This window comes from Adelges cooleyi, unplaced genomic scaffold (genome assembly GCF_023614345.1).
Source record: "Adelges cooleyi isolate 19-005CV unplaced genomic scaffold, UGA_ACOO_1.1 ACOO_flye_CR_arks_rails_tigmint_CR_PRNA_108, whole genome shotgun sequence".
In the NCBI taxonomy this organism is placed as follows: Eukaryota; Metazoa; Arthropoda; class Insecta; order Hemiptera; family Adelgidae; genus Adelges; species Adelges cooleyi.
The window spans coordinates 18165209-18187479 of NW_026095761.1; the positions used below are offsets into that span (position 1 = coordinate 18165209).

General features: G+C 32.4%; 1 protein-coding gene and 1 long non-coding RNA gene across 4 annotated transcripts in view; one reads left to right on the forward strand and one right to left on the reverse strand.

Moving 5' to 3' along the window:
* The window catches only part of LOC126839178 (muscarinic acetylcholine receptor M1), a 53137-nt gene extending 44557 nt beyond the window's left edge, over positions 1-8580 (reverse strand). For 2 of the 3 annotated variants that reach the window (XM_050574295.1, XM_050574313.1), the window contains exon 1: positions 8226-8580. The gene's annotated coding sequence lies outside the window, so the exon portion shown is untranslated. Of the gene's footprint in view, positions 1-8213 lie in introns of all 3 variants that reach the window. The other variant, XM_050574304.1, reaches the window with a different exon arrangement.
* Positions 8581-11968: 3388 nt separating this feature from the next.
* On the forward strand, positions 11969-13674 carry LOC126845912 (uncharacterized). The gene is made up of 4 exons (XR_007686837.1): positions 11969-12113; positions 12192-12326; positions 12383-12625; positions 12779-13674. It is a non-coding gene; the product is annotated as an uncharacterized LOC126845912 (long non-coding RNA).
* The last annotated feature ends 8597 nt before the right edge of the window (positions 13675-22271 follow it).

Below are 22271 nucleotides of genomic sequence, written 5' to 3' on the forward strand. Positions count from 1 at the left end.
TATGAATAATAATAATTGTATTGTTAACTGTGTTTACACCGGCTTGCAATGTCCGTGCACAGACATTAGTATGTTTATAAGTACACACGGGGGCAGTGTTAAAAGGCACTCGACTGTCATCGACAATCAAATTGAACAGATATACTTAAGCAGTGGCGGAGATTTTTAATATATTTGTTAAGCGACTGCGTTGTATTTATTAAAATCTCACCGACAGAAATATTGAAATTGTATTTGACTCGACGCAGTGACAAAAGAGGACAGGGAGGATCTCACTGTTACACTGTTAGTAGTTTACAGTTATGCAAAATATATAAATATAATTGTTCCACTCCTTTAAACCTATTGCGATATTTTGAAAATTCGCCCACCCTTCGCGGAAGACAACTATGGCGGTCGCCCACTTTGTTCTAAAAGAAAACACCCCGAACATAAAAACGGTTATACTCGTCATTTGAGTTGAAGATTGGAAATGAATAATATATTAAAAGTTCACGGCCATACCGTTACGAATCTACAGACAATAATACAGAATATAAATAACTTTCTTTGTGGGAAAAACTACAAAAAACATTTACGACCGTCTGCTCCTATAAAGTCTATGAAGTACATTTATTTTTACTCAGTTACTTATCTTACACAGCAATTAAAAAATTGGTATAATTTTAAAACGCTTTCAAACTAATAAAATAAAATATGTCTGATTCAGTTCATAACAAAAATATATGATTCAATTATTTTGTCGTATGTCGTTGGTAATATTACAATAATATTTACACAACATTTTTAAAAAAATACTCTGTGGCTAATTTTAGTATAATATAATTTTTACTTTTAGAAAGTTATGTATCTGTTTTTGAAATAAATTAAAAATAAACAGTTATAACAGAAGTTAAAAAAAAGTTTTAAATTTTAACACAAAACTTGTCAAAGAAAAAATTAAAAAAGTTTTTGAAAATAACAAAAACAACGCTTTAATTGTGTATAGAAATAAAAGTTATCCAACACAAAATTAGAAATGTTCTCATTTTTATTTTGTAGTCTCGAAAGTAATTAGTGTTTTATAGTCTCGAAAATTAATTAGTGTTTTATTATAACAATTTATATTGGTTTTCCTTCAAATTTTATTTTAAACTCTTCAACACAAGTAATCATTTGGAACTCGTATAACCAATGTTCTTATTTAACTACTAAAATGAATAAAAAATCAACCAGTTTTTAAACCCATGACTGAAATATCTCATACAACAAAACAAACATTTTAAAACAGGGTTTTAAACGTCAGTTTTTATTTCCGGTGAAACATTCGTTGTTATGATTTAAAAATTAAAGTTTTTACAGATTTTTTAAAAAAAAAAAGTAAATTCTTAAATTTGATTTGTACATTGAGAGTAGTTCTTAATTTACTTTTTCGGTAATGTCTTTTTTTTTTTTTTTGTGGACGTTTTCTTAAATTTGGCTTCGACGGCGGTGTAGGGGTGATGGGTGCGGGGCGATACGATTAGATTGGATAAGTGGGTATATCTTTTATTAGTGGCGGAACGCATAAAAAGCAAACCCAGAATTTGTATGAGAAATTAAATTAATAATACGAACGTCAGGCGCGTTTCGAGTACAATGCCTAAGTGTACGTATGCACATTACTGCGGTATAGATAAACTCTACGTGGAAGTGTATGTACATAAGTATATATAGATTAAGGTGGCTTATATATTATACTTTGACAGGAGCGATTCGCCGCCGCGGGTACCGCATAGATTATATGTGTATGTATTTTGCGCAAGTGAGTGATGAATGATTATGGAAACATCAAAGTGTACTCGAGAAAACGACAATGGATGGAAAACGGAATTAATTGGCAGTGACGGATCTCGGCACAGTCCTCCTCGCACACCGAGATAAGAAAGTGCGGTGTCTTGCCGGTGAAAATGCCAACAATTACACACATACGAGTGATATATATATACATATATATTACACCTGTCGTGTTTCACAATGTAGTTTTAAACAGTCGGTGTTGTCGATTGATCGCCCCAGACGGTTAAAAAAATCTGTTTTTAATTATTTATTATTTACTCTTTCCGATAAAACACAAAAACGTGTCTAGCTATAAATCGAAAACATGTGTGTATGTGTGTATGTGTTTTCGCGAGTTATATATGGCTCAACACAGGCGATGTGTACCGCCGTTTTTGCAATGGCGTGTGCCAAAGTTAATAATAATTAAAATACACATAGCCCTTGGACGTCCTTTTTTTGGTTATTTGTATAACTCGAAATACTCGTAAAAAATTACATCTACAATTCGTCCGGGGAAGAAACAGCTACCCTTTTTTTTTTTTTGGATAAAAAAAAAATAATCATAATGTGACTTATACATGGGACGGTGGCTCAGTCTCGAGACGCGCTCGTGATCATTTCCGAGTAAATGGCTGTTGTGCCGCCATTACATAATTATTATTGTTAATATAATAAAACCTCTTTTGTCGTTGTACACTTCTATTATTTCAAATCGTCTCCGAGATAACAGCCGTTCCAATGTTAATTGATACCATAACTCGGTACCGGAAAACCTTTGCCGGGTTAAGGGCTGTTAAACTGAATGGGGGCGACCAGAGTAGAAGAACAACGAACGGACGGATATTATACGGCGGCAGACAGTGCTGCGGTCGTGTCGTTTTGGCCGCTTTATTCTTATCTCCATTGCCAACAGTGGAATGAATGGGTTGTTCGGTCTTGACGTTAATGCTACCAGCTACCTCTATCGGTTTCGTTATCTGTCAGTGGTGCTGCTCGCAGTGATATCCAACAGCTGCAGTACTACCGTGTGATTTTTGAACGAGTATTAGCATGCATTTTTTTCCCCACAATTCTACCGTTTTTGTCGTCGCCGTTAATAAAATGTCTCTCCTTAATCACATCTCCTAATATGCCACATCGTCACCGCTTTGTTTACGTTATTGAAACTTCTTTAGACGTTTACCTACCCTTAAGGTTGACGTACGCCTATACACAATGGCGAATACTTAATGAGAGGAACGTTAAAAAAAAAAATAATAATAATAATAATAATTTCCCTTAAAAACGAACTAAGAATATTACTAACATACGTTTTAAATGTAGCGTTGAATTACACGACCAACTGATTGCGCGCTCGCATTAAGATATTGGTGTAAGCCATAAAATAATTAAACCGCGGGTAATTAAGACGTCACGGTGTATGCACAGCGTAGGAGCCATATTGTTGTTATTATTTAGTACACAATTGATAACTGGGTTTTTTTAAAAAATTTTTAATACAAAAAAACGATACCTACCGAGATAGCAAGAGAATATAATTTAATTTTGAGAACTCTGGTGCGCTAAGGAAAAAAATATGCATCGTGTATAATAATATAAATTACTTAGTATCTACACCAACAGTTACAATAATCATATTTTAGATATAATTTTGAAAACACGGTTTTACCAAAATATAAACTTCATGGCAAGGCCTATAATTTTGTATAAAATATATTGGATTGAATTTGTATTCATTTTCTATATTTTTTTATTTTAAACCTATAAATCACTATTTTACTCGCTACTGTCGAGTTTACTTCTAAAACACTAAACTATGCTAATTAACTAAACAATAATCAAAATGACGGGTTTTTATAATTAACTATTTTGTTATTCCAAAAGTTGCTAGGCTCTATTATAAGTATTTCCCCACCCCGAAATTTTTGGAGTTAATGAAAACAAAAAATCCAATAGATGGGTTTTTTTAAACAATAAAAAATAGTTTAAATGTAGATGCATTGCAATAGTATACATTGTAAAGCTGTACCCAATATAGTGAACTGTGAGACTATGGCAAAATTAAATTTAAAACCCTTTCGACCTAATTGATTTCAAAGGGGGAAATATAATTTTCCTGTCATGGCGAAAGGCTGGATGGGTATTACATTTAATTTGCGTGCGGCAGTCGTACCTGTGATATGTATTTGAAGTCGAAACCGTTAAACCGTTTACTTGTTTAGTAATCAGCATGGCACACTTTAATGGTATTAACGCGTTATTATTCGACCCCGTTTCAACCTATCCCGGCGGTCAAGGGATAAACGATACAACGCATATGATATTTATCATAATGTAAAGAACACAAATAACTGTAAAAATTATAAACGGAGCTCGCGTCTCGTACAGTCAGTTTTTCTTTTTCTCTTCGACCATCTCATTGTCGGTTTAATTAGATTGCCGCGTGCGTTACCTATGGAAATCTTTAGGTAACACATGTTTAACAGCTCAAATTTTGAAACACCAAAACGGACGACCCCGGCACAGGATTACCGCGGTTGGATTGTCGGTGGATCATTATGATTTTTTACGGACAGATTGACAAGACGGGTCGCCGTGTGAGGGTTTGCATAGCTATTGTCAGGTGATTTGTCCTGGCAATCTGTCCGGTGCGGTTGAAATTTTGATTGGAATCGACGTGCGGGCTTTGTGACACCTGTCCATCACGGCGACAGCCCTCTGAACGCAACGGTGCGCGTTAAACGCGCCAGACGACCGGCAGACCGGCGTGGGTGGTGGTGGTGGTGCTGGTGCTTGGGTGTGTATAGCTACAGTGTATAGTGGCTGCAACACGTCCCCCCTGGGGTACCGTTAAAACAAGGTTTATCATAGACAAGCGTGATTTATCTTGGGTTTTGCCTATGCCGGCGGTGGTGGTAATTCATGGAGTTTGGCGCAATAAAGTGTAATAATTATTTGAAGGTCGGCGTTCCTGATGCGCTATGGTGTCGGAAAACCATGCCGGTGCTGCTATATAAGGCGCGTGTTGCTATGCTCCACAGATGTGGAGGTAACTGCAGATACGAATCGAAAACGACCGCTAAGTCGGTTGTCAGGTTAAATTATATATAGGTTGTTTTTCGACGAATCTGGCCTAAGATTTTGTGTAGTACGCCTGTTTTTTTTTTTTTGTTGTAAATCGCATTTAAAATATTAAAAACACTGCGTTAACAAGGTTTATGTTTTTAGCCAGGAAATCTGATTGTAACTACATATTATATAATTGCATAAATGTTTTAGAGTTATTGTGTGAAAAAGCTGGTCTTATATCTCTATCAAACGCAATTGTTTTAGAAACACAAAATAAAATGCTCGAAAAAATGTATGGTTCACGTGTTAACAAAATATGTAATACATGTTTAATATTAACCACACTAAAGTATTCGTTTTTGGACGTGGTAAAGTGAAGCAAATTAATGTCGCCTGTCCACGAAAGTAATGTTTTCACATTCGCTACGTTATGTGCTAAATAATGTAATGCATTTTATATATTTTACTCGTGTAGTTCAAGCAAAGTGTAATTTAAACATTTTAAAGGCACCTGACTGAATTTTTGACTGAACGAAGCGTATTGAAGCTCGCATTTGGTGCCTAATGGTATAACGATTAAACCTTTACGGTACATAAGCTTTAAGCATTCCACAGCCAATTTCGAGCAACGAAGCAGAAATTGATTCTTTTGGAAAATAATATACAGCCAAAACAGACAGCTGCGGAATTAATGAACAAAATAAAACCACCAATAAACGGAGGTACGATTTTTTTTTTTTATGTTCAAACTTTATTCCAGAGTAATTTTTAACGTTATTAGTCGAAAAAAGTTGTAAACGAAAAACAGATTTTTTTTTTTTATAGTATGTCAAAATTGAATTTCGTGTTGGTAATTTTATTACAAAAGTTAGCCGTTAAAATTAGCTTAATAGTTTTAACAATATTATAATGACCTTCGTGAATAACTTATTGTCCGTGACAACACAATAGGTACCGGTTGTAATTTGACAAAAATTAATGATACAGTTCAATGTAATAAAATAAAATAAAATAAATGTTCATGAGAAAACGTTGGACGTTTAACAGATTTTTCGAAATCGCCCATCGATGTTCAATTGTTTTTTTTTTTGCATATAAATTATTATCATACTTTTAAATAATATTGTTTAATGTATTGTAATACAATTTAGGTGAAACTAGTGTAAGATATTGTTAATTCTAATAAAATATACCATAATATATTTACAAAAATAACAATCGCTTTTTCTGATTTTTTTTTTTTATGCATTTATTGCTGTGTACTTCAATATTAAGTATATTATGTTTATTATATTTTAACGAAAGGTCGTAAGCTGACCGAGACTTAAAATTTTGGTGACGACGTACCTACACGTTTAAGGTCAATACTCAAACTGTATACCTATATTACATGATACATATTATTATGTATAGTAAAGAAACCTAGTTAACAATAAAAAACCAGTATAATACGTGTATAAATTTAAACGAAAACGCAAATACTATCTCGGGCGAACGGTATAGTTTCTGTAAAATAACTTTTTTCTTTTTAAGACTTTTTTAATTGAATTCAAACACATTAATTGTTGACATGTTATTTTTGAATGTATAGCCTCCGTGTTTTGTAACAGCTTTTGTAACTATTGCATTTAACCGCGCATTAAGAATTTAGCCCGGACTTTTAATGAGTTACTTTCAAAAGTTAGTCGATCTCTTAGGTTGATCCATCGATCATTGAACCGACACTGATCACGGCCTATGAATTTAACATTAAGCGTACTAAGCCTAATCGCTGTCGATAAACTGTCCAAAAAACATTTGCAGCAGCGAGTTTTGACTTTGAACCGGCTAAGTATAGCGATACAAAGTGGATTAATCCGTTATTGTAATCAGATGAGAAGGTAAATGTAAATTAACCGAAAACTGCAATAAAAACTCAAATAAAGAAACTGATAGAGATTAACTTACACGAAATTATATAAAATGTGATTTTAATTACATTTTTTAAGTAGTTTTAAAGTATTTAATTTTCCAAGTAAAATTTGATATACAATTAATAATGTATGTAAAATACCATGAAATATTTGTCACGCATTTTTTTATATGATGAACATGTTTTCAAGCAGGTATGTTTACAGCATAACATACATAATATTTAAGATTTTGAACAATTTCACTTCCAAATTTTGATTTTTATGGTTTTATAACAATGTACCGGTTACTCCAAAATATGAATTAATCGAGTAAGTAAACGTTATTGAAGTCATGCACTTATTACTTAACTAACCTATAATATTGAAAGGTCTATTTAAGTTTAAAACCAGCAAATCCCGATTTTTGAAAAACAAACATGTAGCATAAGTTTTGGCTTAATATTTTAGTGTCACACGCAGTAAGCATTTTGTAAATATCCGAGGCGATGAAATTGTAATTTTGTCATATCTTAATTGAAGTACTATATTGTGGCGTATTAATAATATTATTATGATGATGAATTTTCACTTGACGATATTCATTCGGGTATGAACTTATTAAGTTTTCATTATTACACAAAATATGTCGTAATTTCAATTGTATTTAGATCAGACCGACGATTTGCAGCCATTAAAAATATTTATTCTCTCTTCGATAAACCACTGAGGCGTTATATGAAAAATGTGAAAATAATTATAATATTTTCTTACAAGTAGGTACAATAAGGAAACGGGTTTTGTGTGTTAGTATAATTATTATTTTTGTAATGACTTATAAAAAAAAAAACCCTTATTAATTTTTTTAATGATTTCCAGGTTTATGACTAAACCAATAATTAAAAAACAATATAATTTCTCTACATTATCAGGTTTTTTTGGCATTTTTATCGGTTGAGAAGTAAAACACAATAGGTTTTAAAACAATTTTGTTAGAAATTTTATTCAAATTAAATATGGTGCTAAATGAACCCTTTAACACTTTTCGACCCGAGTACTGGAGCATAAGTGATGTAGTGTTTTCGTTCTTAATGATATAATACAACAATTTTTTACAAGACGAATGCTTTAGGATTATCAAATAATGATTGGCTTGTTTCAGTTGGAAGTAGCGAGGCGCATGATTAACTACCAATACTGGCGGTAAAATAAATCTTCACACCGAAAATCCGACAAAAGAAATTCGTTAAAAAATTTTAAATCCGAAAAAAATTGATATTATCCGCTGAGGTGATTATAGTTTTTTTTTTTTTTGTTGCCAAAATTCGTTTAAACACAATTCGGGTTTTTTTTTTTACCGGCTTTTGAAGCTCCGACCGTTATATTGACGTAATCCAACGTCAATTTTTTTTGAAATTTTATATATTTTTTTTTTTTACACAACTTCTCACGTACGTATGTACTCACCTCGGTCCAGTCGTCCACGGATTCGGATGGAAAATGCCTCCTCTTGCCGGTAGATCGTTCGCGTTGACCGGAAATACTATAAAAAAACAGGTAAATAAATAAAGCCGGAAAAAAAAAAACAAACCGACGCGTACGATCGGCCGAACCGACGACGGATAGTAACAATAGCAATATGAACAGTTCAAAAACGAAATCGGTGCATGGCAATTCTACCAGTGGACCAACATCCAGGGGGAAGTGACACGTCTCCAGGAAAACCGCATGCAACAGAGTCGTTCCGGGGGTGTCGGTGGAATAGCGAGAGCGGCCGTCGGGCAATGAACACCGGCAGTCGCTGTGCAACCGTTTTGCCAGCTCAAGTTTGGCCTGTGTGTGCGTGTGTACTTGTGTGCAGGGTAGCGCGCGTGTAGCGGACGACCGCGCGGCCGTGGAAGAGCACCGCCGCCGCCGCCGCCGCCGTCAATGCCGTCCTGTAAGTACATGTTATTTTTGTCGTTGTCACACACGGTGACTTGAGCGACCATACACTTACCATATACATATAAATACAATACTTGTGCTAACGAAAACCGTACGTGACAATAATATGTGTAATTATGTAATAATTAGAATAATTCATATTATGTTATTGTCAACGACTCGGTCCGCAGGGTATTTGATTGAGAACGCGCACTTACCCACGCCAAAAAGAAAACATTTCCATCCCCATCTAATAAGAAAGAGTTACTACTAAGAGTTTGATTTGGACCGTATTTTATTGGTTGCGCTTTACCTTAATAGTACATAAAACAGACGCGCAATAAAGCCACGCCGGTATATATGCGGCACTACAAAATTGCTAGAAATATCCAAACATAATTTAAAGCCATAAAGGTATTGAGTTACTCGATAAGATGTCATACCAAATGTTCTGGTGACCTGGTTGAAGCATCGTGGATATAGTAATGCAATAGAGCTTTATAATTTTTTTTTTTGGATAACTAGGTTGTTTTTTGGAAAAATAAAATAAAAAAACATAACAGTACAATATAACAAAATATATTCATATTTAAATATTTGTATAATTCACTTTTTCGTTTTTATTTTTTTTTCCGTATGGTATTATTAAGTTTTTATTCTTTTAATGTAAAAAGTTAAATTAGAAAAAAAATCCGCGTTGTTCAGTAAAGCCTATTCTTATAACTGTAGAAATTGTTCATTTTTTTGGTACAAATCAATATATTAAATATGTACAAACATTTTATATTCATTTTAAGGACCCAATTGATGGATTTATTAATTATGCGTATTTAATGCATATTGTTGTATTTAATTGTATTCAATCGCAATGAACTGTATTTAATTGTCGAGCCGTAATATTTTATTTAATAAAGACTAAAAAAAAAAAAAATTCTTTAAATAATTAAATTCTATAAAATATTTTGTAAAGCTCTCAAAAATATATATATATATATATATATATTAATATATCAGCAAGCGTTTATACTCTCACAACTCATCTTAATAACCTATTATATAACACATGATATTTGAATGTACTAGAGGGGTAAAATTAATTTAGTTTAACATAAACTAATAGGTGTAAAATGGAAGCTTGTCACCATAGCACACGATCATATGTCCTTACATTTTAAGATGGCTTATGCTTGTGGTTTATGGCAGTAACTACTATTAAGCCTTTGTTTATCGTTTATAATTAGTCACACGTGGGAATAACACAACATGACCGAAGAGGAACTTTAATTGATAGATCACTAACAGAAGGATTACACATGTATAATGTGACATAATAATATATGATTGTCATTAGCAACTAAAAAATATTAATTACTCCTGTTTAGTTTTTTGTAATATTAAGGGAATATTATTGATCGACTTGTGAGGCTCTTGTATGTCATATAATGTACAATATTATTTTCTCTAGCGTTCAAGCAGACAACGCAGTTTTAAACGAAGACGTCCTAATCCCCAAGGTACCAGCATGTCGATGATAGTAATACGAATTTAGCAGAAAATATGAAAGTTTAAGTAAAAAGAGTACCGCAAAAGCACACGAGTAAACAAAATTTAAACATTTAGAAATACTAAAAGATTTAGAAATATAAATATTTATTTTTATTACTCACACACAGTATGAGTATTTAAGATATCATATAAATATGCCATTTAACGCATACACAACGCAATAATGGTGCAATTAGTGTACTTAGACTTTATTCAAGTCCACTACTTTTAAACATTAAGCTTAACAGATTTAAGTTTATTCATGTCTAATTATTTTAAAACTTAAACTCCATTGCCATAGTGATACGATAGTAATTTGACTGCACTGTTAATTGCAGTACTGGGGTTATCAGTATACTCTGTATACTGTACTTAGTGACTACTGTACACAGACAGTTATTTGAAAAAAAAAATGCATTTAAATTAATTTAAGTATTTTAGATTTAATTGGACGAAATCAACTACATCAGTTCAGTTCCAGCTGTATCCCGTTGCAAACCGAATATCACAATTAGCAATAAATTACAGAACAAAAAGTTCAAGCGCATCAATTGGCCCGTTAATAATGCAATTTAAAAAAAAACAAATCCGAGAATTAAAATTTAACTGTAGAAACTAATTAACTGCGTTTGAATAATTGTAACTTAAGTAAAGTGAGTATAATTTGTTCGGCGAATCGAATAAAACGCGATGAGATGTATAGTTTTAACTTTTGATACAAGTTAATACAATTTCCTAACTCCCAAGTCCGTTGTGTATTCGTGGAAAAACACAACCGGAAATTAAGTATCCATAACGTCTTACTTGTAAATTAAAACATAAAAAAATACAAAAACAAAAAATATCCTCGTTTTCAAGTCAACTTGAATGTATATACTTGGGTCATAACCTAAATTTAGTTTCTACATGTATGAATACATATATAACATAGAGCAATGAAAATGTGGATAGCCTAGAATGATTTGTAAGTAGAAGTGAGAAAGGTATGAAGCAAAAAGAGTTACACAGAGAGAAATGTATAATTGGTAGATGCAATTAAGAAGAAGTGGGAGCACAAAAAGTGACAGATTTAATGAAGTGTAAGAAAGTGGTAGAAACGGCGATGGGTTGTGTGGAAATCGTGAGAAATTAATGTAATTAAATGGTCGATACAGTGTTCAACAAAGTAATGTATGAGGGGGAACTTCTAGATATTTAGAGAATAATTTTGTGTTACATTGTTAAGATAAAAGGAGATTTGTACTCGAGAGTATGAATACTAAAGTGGTGTACATAATAACGAGTTACAGCATAATAATTAGGAACAAAGTACAAGTAAAAAAAAAAGGTTGAACCTTAAAACAATAAAAAAATCAATTTTGATTTATCCCTCAAAGTTCAATAGTATAGCTTATAATTTGAATTAACAATAAGCATTACTAAAGTACAGACAGAAATGGAAAATATGTAAGTATGTTTTTATAGGCTTAAGAAATGTGGCATAGTATAAAGTTTTGAGCTGGATAGATGTCTTAAAAATGTGCGTAGATATAATGAAAGATAATAATATAACGTGTAGAGTATAATAAAAGCAAAAATGAGTGTTAAAAGTGTGTGAGCGTAGAAGAGTAGTGAGAGTGGAAGCTCAACAGTGTTTTTTTTTTCACGATTTATGAGTAACCTATTTTTTATTACACTTATATGTGCTTATACTGTTCCACTAACAACAGCTTGTTTATCAAACGCGTTTTATCGGTTGGGCTTACGCGTACATTGTGTATTAGGCTACTAAAGTAGTATAGCTGGTATGAAATAGTTGTGCTCGAGTTATAATTTCATAGATTTAACGAATAATTAGAAAAATAATAGTGCCCGTGTCTGGCGATACATATGGATAATTTGGCGGTAAACTATTACATTTTTTTTATTGTTTTTAAGATATTGTATTTCCTTTTTCCCTTTTTTTTGCATTATTGTTTCCAGTACTTGTGTGGAACTATCAAAGCCACGGCCTATGGGGGAGTACAACAAACGCTTACACAGTAATAATAATAAGTGCAGCTCGGAGCAAACACTGGAAAACCCGATTCGCACAGCAAACTTAATCGACAGTCGTTTGTAAGACCCGGTATACTCGATACATCCAATAGCTTTACAACACATGTACGTTTCAGACGGTGTATATATATTGGTAATCGCCAATGCTCGGCACGGCTATTATTATCTAATCTCCGCCGCAGTGCTGTTGTGTGCAAAAAATACATCCTACGCGAGCTCCGAGAAACGACGGCTAAGGCAAGTTAAGTACACGCACAAAACACACAGCTTGGCGATGCTATCCGAGACCTGATGATAACACTTGTGAGCTATATAACTGCGGCGGCGGTAGTAGTTGCCAGTCGGTGCCGTGCACGCAAGTAAGTATAGGCAAAGCAGGGTGTAGAAAATTGTCTCGGATCAGCTCTCTAATGCATTTTGAATTTCACTCGGCGCCGCCTTAGCACCGGCACCGTACCGTTAGAGCTGTTGTACGCCTACAACAAACGGTTTCCATTTTTTTTTTTTTTTAGTCACACCACAACGCCGACCGGCTCAAATGGATTTTCCTCTTTTGAAACCAATCATAATACATTGGTCTGCACCGGCACCGGCGTACTCAGATAAGGACAGAACAGTAACTGATGGTAGAACGAGGGCAAGACGAATGAGGAGGGGCAATGAGGTTTTTGATGGATGAAAAATTGGTCGACAGAAAAAATAATACATTGTTTCTGATACATATGGCTGTACGTATTCACTTTGAAGCGACACACAGGTATCGACCTTAAAGAAATACTTATTTTTTTTTTTGGTATTGAAAAGATATACAATTTAATAGCGCAATAAGTACTCGTGTATATATATATATATATATATGATAATAATAATATAAGTAGCACTGAGAAAGATACGTTAATTGTATTATAATTGTATCACTTTTGTTGTAGATTAAGTACAGTTTATCATGATAGTTTTTTACATAGTCAATTGTTATAATATGACCGTTTATTTGGTATATAATTTTCTTTTTGGGGACCTAAAAGCCGATTATTGATTGAGCTATTAGAAAATTATTTTGATGAATTAAACTACCTACAACTACCTATAAAAAATATAAACGCTTATATCACATTTTAAAAACTAATATAAAAAATTGGCCTTAGAAGCGAAAATAAAATTGAAACGGTTTGGTTGACACCTTGGAAAATGACTTGATGCATTATTCTTATTTGTATAAATTTGGGTTCGTTCTGTTTCCCTTAAAAGAAATTGACTTTATAGTCAAAAACATAAATATCCCAACATTACTACATAAAAACATTTTTTTGACGTTTTAATCAAAAATGAAAATAAATATATTATCTTAACAGTTGACTATTCTGCTGGTAGGTTTATTTTAAAATATGTTTTTTTACTGATAAATGATCAAGGCAAACGTTTTTGTAATATTATAATTAATATAATTGTACTAACAATTAAATACTTCATACAGATCTTAAATTTATGATTAAAAGTACATTGTTCAGAAACAATTTTTTTATCTATTTAAATATAATTAAAATACATTTTTTGACAGATTAGAATACGCGATGCATTGTTTTGTGAATTATCTAATTAAAGCGCTTTTAGGCATTTTTTTTTAAAACTAATATTATATTTTCTCCATAAAAACGACTGTCCACTCAAAAAATATATATTTTTTTCCCACGCACTCTATTATGTTTTATTAATTGCACTTTTCTCGCATCGCCAAGAATAAAACCCGTCCCCAATCATAGTTTTCTTTGTTCATATTACACGGGTCTATGGGGAAATTAAAAAAATGTCTTACAACTGACATGCCTTTTTATGGGAGAACATATTATGGAATGATTTGTTACATTTTTACACCCATATTTCATTAGTGTCCACAAGAACAGAGGAAAAAAGTTATAAATGTGTATATTTTGTCATTTGGAGTAAATACTTGCGCTCGCTCTATTCAAATACACAAAGCGTATTAGACTTTTTAAATTTGTATACGCTTTTATAGAGCTTACAATATAATATAAGTTATCTATGGCCGTCGTGTCAAGTGTGGAACACAACACTGTGTTTTTCGAAAACTCAGATTGGGTTTCTTTTACATAATATGTCAATAAATTTATATTAAATAAGTTTTTATGGCGCCCATGAAAAGAGTTCTAACTTGTATTCTTCTTCATTTTTAGTTTTCCCAGAATCACTTTTTACAGTGACAGTTTGACACAAAAACTTTTGATTTCGTGTGAGTAAAAAAAAAAAAAAATTAAAAATGATAGATCTTGAAAAATAAACGTCAAACGCATTCCGGACGATTTCTAAATTCTTCCAAAACTTCACAAAAAACTATAACGTTCACTCGAGTTTTAATCACGAGAACAGATTGAAATTCTTAACCAATTATAACCGAGTGCAAAACAAAATGTCTACTTGATAGATTAAAAAACATAATTTGTACTTGGAAACAAAAGAATCCGTTTCTTGGAAAATAAATACAAATCAGGATGAGTAATAATATGGTATTGTTCAAACGCCAGTATAATATTTTAGCCTTTTAATCATGGCGCAAAAATGATGAACATTTTTCTATTGTCTTCGACGACGATTCACTAAGACAAATCAAAATGTACGTTGTGGTGTTATATGAGTATATTTTGTAAAAATGTGTCCTACAGAAAGTTCAGTTTGTTCGCTGTGGCTGTATAATATGTATTTAGGGACCATGCACTGTTTGATAAAATCTATTAAATTTCATTCATGTTAGTTTTTAGCCGATAAAATGATGGACAGTGTATTTTATTTAAAAACTACCACTAAAAAACACACCCTTATTTTTGACCTAATATTTTTTACTAATACACCAATTATCGCCAACTTCGCTTTTTAGTTATTAATTGCTATGATATATTATAATATTTTACTTTCCTTCTGTACAAATAGCTTACCAAAGAAATCAAACATTTTTGTCAATGTCAGTTATGAATTGAAGAAATTGGTAATATCATTTTATTAAAAAAAATAAAGACCAATATGAAATTTTTTTAAAGGAAAATTAAGCATAAGGGTGAAAATTAGAACCTCCCAAACGCCGCCCAAGACACGACAACAAAGGCTCGTTGGACAAGTACAGATGAATGCTAGACTTTCCAGTCAAGTTGTGACGTCGCAGTTTTTGTTGTTTATCAAGTACGGATAACAAAGATAAAAATACCTATTTTTAATTTTCAGCAACACAAAACTATACGGCCTCGACAATTATTATCCGATGAAGTTTCAAGCTGTCGGTAGGTACATAGTTTATTAGTGGCCATCAATTTTCACTCGGTGTGCTGGCGAAGCAATAGGTAGACGCGTCGACAGTGGAGCGGAAATAATGCGAAATCCGTTGGGAACGAAGCACCGGAAATGGATACAGCGATTTCTCCCCTTCTTCTATCGCTCTAACGTCCTTTTGTTTTGACATTTTCATGTCTTAGCTCTGGCACATAACCGGAAAAAAAAGCGTAACGAAAAAAGCGTTACCACGCGGAGATGGGGTTGGGAGTGGAAGATAGGGGGTGAGAGATATGTTGTACGTTCAACGTTCATATTAGAACTAAATGAAAATAGTTTAAGGGCCCAAATTCTCTATGAATTGTTTTAAGCCAGATATTAAACGCTACAATATTAGCCAGAAACTTGATGTTTTGATATAGTAGCTTGTTACCGCTCGTTAATATACTATATCATTATCTATAATTCCACCGCTACTCTAAATTTATTCGGTACTTGAACGAGACATGAAAATGCTCTTTCGTGGTTACAGACTCGGCTGAAAAACTTTTTGGTTTTTTTTTTCAACAAAACTGTACCGCAGTGAACGGTCTACGATAAAAAATTATGTAGACTATCATATTATATTATTATAATGACAAGTAACAATCGTAGACAATAGAATAAAAAGTTTCTAACGGACAAAATCAAAAGGTTAATACAGAATTTTGAGTCACATTTTTTAGCTGTTTGTACTTATCATTCTTGAAACTATGTAAGTATGTGTACAAAGTGAAACTATGACAATTTGGTATCAACCTAAAATTTATTGAGCGACAACTAGAACGCAATAGGTATATCTCATATTAATATACTAGTAGACATTTGTTTGTCTCAAACCGTGGTTGTCAAATATTATCATCAACGCTTTAGTGATTTCTATTTATTTTTCCAGTTTTTCGTTTGCGGTTTATCAAAACGGATGTTCCACTCCCATATAATATAGTAAATACAAAAATATTTAAATGACTGTACCAAAGATTAGTGTTTAAAAGCTACTATGTATAGCTGCGAGTCTGTGAATCATAATTATTATCATGATAAATAACGAGGAACCGCATAGATAATAATATTTTACAAACAAATTTTGTCCAGACGACAAAACGGCTCTGATTCATTACCATTTCCATAACCTCTCAAATATATGTTTAACAATCGGCCCTGAAAGCACGTGATCACGTGACCCATTCAATATCTCGATGGGTTTAATTGATAATTTTTCCATAGTGTTCTTATGTAATGTGATCTCAATTATTGTCCACACATTTTTATGTCCCAACCCCAAACTAATTATTTTTACATCAACTTTTGAAACTCAAATGCTAACGCATACGTTTCGTTAGTTTTTTGAATTGAGAATAATGTACTAAAAATGTCGACAGGTCGATAACCAGTTTTGGATAACTATTTATAAAGTTATTGGTTTCAAGTTTAGGGCAGGAGGAAAGGTGGAGTGTAGAGAAATATTTTTACCTGCGCGCACTTCCCCTCCCGTCATAAATTTTAAACTCTTATAACTTTAAAAACAATTTTTAAAAACTGGTTATCAACCAGTCAACATTCTTAGTAAAATATCCTTAATTTATTATATAAAAATAATTAGTTTGAGAAAGGGTTAAAGGCGAAAAAAAAATCTGAAAACTTGAGATCACATTGTATAAAAACAATATTAATCTTCTTACTGAACCCTATGAGATATTGAGTGGTCCACAGTAAACGTTGGAACCGGTATGTAAGCCAAACAATTTGCGCCTTTGATCACATGCGAGAAGCGACGATAAACGTTCTGTGAATAAGGCACGTGCGATTTTTTTGATCATAGATGGCGCCACACATCATTTCACATCTGGTAACGGAAAACGGCCAATAAATGTGATATTCAAATCGACGTGGTCTAACAAGGTGAGGTCGCAGTGAAGGAGTGACGGATTTTCTTCAAATTTCGATTAAATGCTATTTATGAAAAATAATAAGAACCGTATTCGAGCTTTTGTGCCAATGCGTTCTGGTTCCAGAGTTAATCGACTTTGAAATTTACTCTACATCTTAAATAGACCTATTTTACGGCCTTTTTCAACACTTTTTGCATTTTTTTACAACTTTTTTTCAACTTTTATGGTAATTTATATTGCAATAAGTCTAAAAACTTATAAACAAATTATATTTTACTACTACAGAATACATTTTTACCCTTGAAAGTAATTGATAACCTACATTGCATGCGTTTTTTTGTAATTTATCATACTTCTCGTACTGTATGATTGAATAAAAATGGCGCCACACATTACTTCACATCTGGTAACGGAAAACCACCAATAAATAAGATACTCAAATCGACGTGGTCAAAGCCCAAACCATTAAGAGTGTTTTTCAACTAACAGCTCGGATATGTGTTGCATGCGAACTATGACAATCAGAAAAAGTACATACCGTTAAAATAAATAACACATTTTAAATAATCACGTTCAAGACGAACGTATCTGTAAAAATATAGATTAACCTCATAAAATATTGTCTCTAAGAAAATATATTATTTTGTAATATGTATATTGTATACATAGAGTTATTTTCTTGTTTTAATTTTAATAACTGGTAGGCGAATTGCATTTTGTAGAATATTTCCCTCGTTTCCCCGAGTTTTCAACGATTTCCACCAAATACCCTTTACCGAGTACAAACGACGTTATGATCTTAGTGTAGCTGTTAAATTTTGTTCGACTTTAGGCGTTTTACTATTAACAGCGTTGTCTATATGTTCATAAAGCAATAAAAAATCATTTCAATTAGGTTCGAATGCGCGTGTTAACAGTAATTGCTTCCACTCGGACTCGAATGTGGGATTCCGGTTGCATTGCCGGAATAGAGGAACGAAATTTAAATAATTGATTTTTTTTTTGCACACACAGTTGTACACCAGCAATACACTACTGTGGTGGTTATGCTATGACGAATGGAATGGACCGTTTCGTTCAAGAGGAAGCAACACAAAGGGCACATGAAAAAAAAAATGGATTGTTGGAAATCAATTCGCACTATTATTATGAAAGTTGCATTATCGGTTAAACACAAATGGCAGTAGTAAAACTCGAAAGCCTTCGGTGAAGTTTTCGAGAGAGAAAAAACTAGGCAAAACTTTTATGACGTCAAGTATACCGGCATTAAACGTTAAAAAAAAAATATATATTTTCTCCTTCAAGACGGTATAACAAATTCTATAGGTATATATATATTTTGATATTACAGCGGATTAAATTGAAAAATTGTCTTCAATTACGTTGTTCGCTTTTATACTTGGCATTTCGGATATTTGAATAAAATGAGCTAAAACAAAATATGTGTAATATTTTGTTTTTATATTACTAGTATAAAAATGTATAGCAGTAAAAAAAAAGCTTGATAAAAATTAATGGTTTTTTATAGCAATATAAAAAAATTTGAGTATCTACATATTTTAATAGTTAATTAAGATTGATTAATATTTAATTAATAGTTCATTAAATTATTCGTAGTTAAGATTAAATTTATTTTTATCAAACTTTATTATTATTTATACCTTTCGAACAATTTTAAAACGCAATATTTTATTAGAATCTTACAGATAGTATGTTTAAAACTTATTTTAGGTAACATGCCGCTATAGCTGTCCATATTGAGTGTGACATATCCCCTATATTAAGATAAGTATAATGTAATGGAACCACCATTAGAGATCATCTGGTTTAGAAGTGCAATTACAATTTGAAGGAAATAAGACAACTGTCAGTCGTTACCTACCATAAGAATTGATTCTTTCTCAATTCTGAAAGTTCAAAGTTACAAAGTAAAATAAAACAAACTAAAATAAAGGTAGGCAGTAGGCGCAAAGTTTCTATAAAATCACATTCGACAAAACGCTTTGATGCGGAATCTGTAGACACTAGACCCCACTTTGGTAATTTCTTACTGTGCTGGTTTGCACTGTGCTGGATTCTTACTGTATCCAGATTCGCATCGATGCGTTTGATAGCGGAGAAACCGCATTCAGATTTAATACTTGCTTTGACCCAACTTTGCCAACTTCTCCGGTACCGATTCAGAGTCCAGAGGAGTACTTGTTGTGTATTATATTCGAGTGTCCTTTAAACTTACGGGTAAATGTATATCAATCAATTACCCCAACCACCAATACACTACTGTTGGACAAGCTGACCAGATATCAATTAAAGGATTCATACGACTAACGAGACGACCAAGAATGCGCGTAACCTACATAACAAAATAAATCCTTATACCGTTATAAACCACAAAGCGATGACAAACATGGTAGGAGCAATAAATATTATACAAACGAGACTTCATGCAGTACAACCACAATAATATCATGCTTTACAAATTATTCATCAGGCGTATTAATCTTGTTGTTTGTTCTAAAATACAATAACCCTGAGTATCAATGTTTACTATAAATATGTATATTAAATAATATGTAGAATTTAATAATGCTGAACGATAAACCACCACAGTAAAGAGGCAAGAGGAAAGATATTGTACAATCTAAATATATCGTTGGGCTAAAAATCTAAATTTACCCTCTCGTGAGTTTTTTCTTTATAAGTATATTATTAACCAATAACTTTTGAAATACGGATGCAGATTCTACAATTTCAGATTTATATTATCAAACAATATACTAAAAACATCAAACAAAAAATTGTCATCTGTTATTTGAAAATAGTTATAACTAACTTTTTTTTTGTCAATTAATTGATAAAGCAAAAACTGTCAAGGACTGTTTTGGTTGACCACCCCAAGCCTAAAACTGTTAACATGTTAAAAATGTATATCAACACAATTGTTAAATGTTGTATTTAACTTTGAAACGGCCAAGAAGGGGATTTTTAGCCTGGTGGTAAATCGCGATTATATATAAATATATTTTGTAATAAGAACCGTAGTGTAATACCTTTTTTGGTTTCTCTATTCAGTATACGGGCTTAGCGATACATCAAGTAGTTCTGACAATACGGGAGATTTGGAAAAAGTCTTTTCACGAAAAACCGCCGGGCGCAAGTCACGTTTCATAATATGTATCTCTGTACTCGAATAGTCTGATTTTAATCTCCATAAACAATCGCCAAAAAGTTATTACACATGAATTTCTGTTGGTGTAAAAATCATAACCGTTTAGTAAAAAAATTGTAACCTGTTAATTATTATTATGTTAAATGGAACAACTAGCGCGTTAAACAATGTTAAAATAGCCTGTTTGATTTGTTTTCTAATATTATGCAAACAATGTATAATGGCAGTGACGGTTTTATCTGTCTGATAGTGTGCCCACGTCTCGCATTTGCGTTGACGAGCGGTAAACGGAAATTCAGTGTTAGAGACAGCACTGTGAGTACATCTAAGTACGCTAGGTTAGAACCACAAGCTGTCAACGTTTCGCGCAATGTGTACAAATACTTAACGGTCACTTTGTATAAGCAAAATAAAATGAAAAACCTATCCTAAGCTGTACTTAGGTACCTCCCGCTCGGCTTTTGAAAATGTTTTGATTTCAGCTTCCCGTTTAAGCGTGGACATTGTTTTTAAAATAACAAAAAATATTATTTTTCGGAGAAATGTGAAAAGTTTTAAAAGTTTTGTTTCATTAATTTCGATATAAATCATTATTAAATATAAGACTATTGACCAGGCGAAGATAACGTTATTCGCGCGCGGCTAATCCGACTTTAAACTTTAAGTCGGTACAACTTAACTGAAAACAGAAAGTACTTATAAGCTGTGTTATCACTGTGATTTAAAGAGTTATGTAGTATTTCATGCTTATGGCCAATATACTAATAGACTCCAGGATTAGCAGCTGAGTTGGCCTGTATAGAAAACGGCCAATGTTTATAAACGGAAGTTGCATTTTCCTTATTTGAAAACATTTTTTTTTTTTGTCTCTTTTTTGTTGAAAATAAAAAAACATTAATTTTCGATCAGGCTTAACAAATTCGTTACGGATTCGCAGACAATGGTCGTTAAGTCGTGTACATACTTAAAAAAAAAAAATCAATAACCAATCATATAACTTTTATCATTTCTTTTTTTTTTTTTTTTAATCGCAAATAACTCGCGTACCCTTTGATTGAAAACTTCGTTTTTTTGTTTTTAATTTAAATTTTCTATTCAAATATAAACTCAACTTTTCACCGATTAATTCCACTGTTTATTCCGCTCATTCACGGTCTTAATTGGGCTTTTCCGTTATTGCTGAGAAACGGCTTTCAACTGTAAATACCTTCAACTGTTAAAAGTTCATTAGCACGCGCAATTCGCCGAGTATGACGATAGGACCATTAGAGTTTCCATTCAATTATCTGGTCATTATGTTTTATCCGGTGACTTTGCTCTCACATATTTTGTGCGTTACATGTTCATACCAAGAACTCGTGGACAATAAAAAAAAGTTTTTACATTTAACGGACGACTGGGTTCAAACTTTGTTAACTGATGTAGCTGAACAGAATTAAATGCAGATAAACCTATTGATATATGTATACATTTTGGAAAATTCTCATAACGCCAACGATAAACAATATAATTTAATTATTATGTAAACTGTGAATAAACAAAGGTAAGAAGTAGTAATTAAAAAAACGCTGTTTAAACGATTGTGAAGAAAACATTTACAATATGGTATTGTTTATAAACGACACTGTT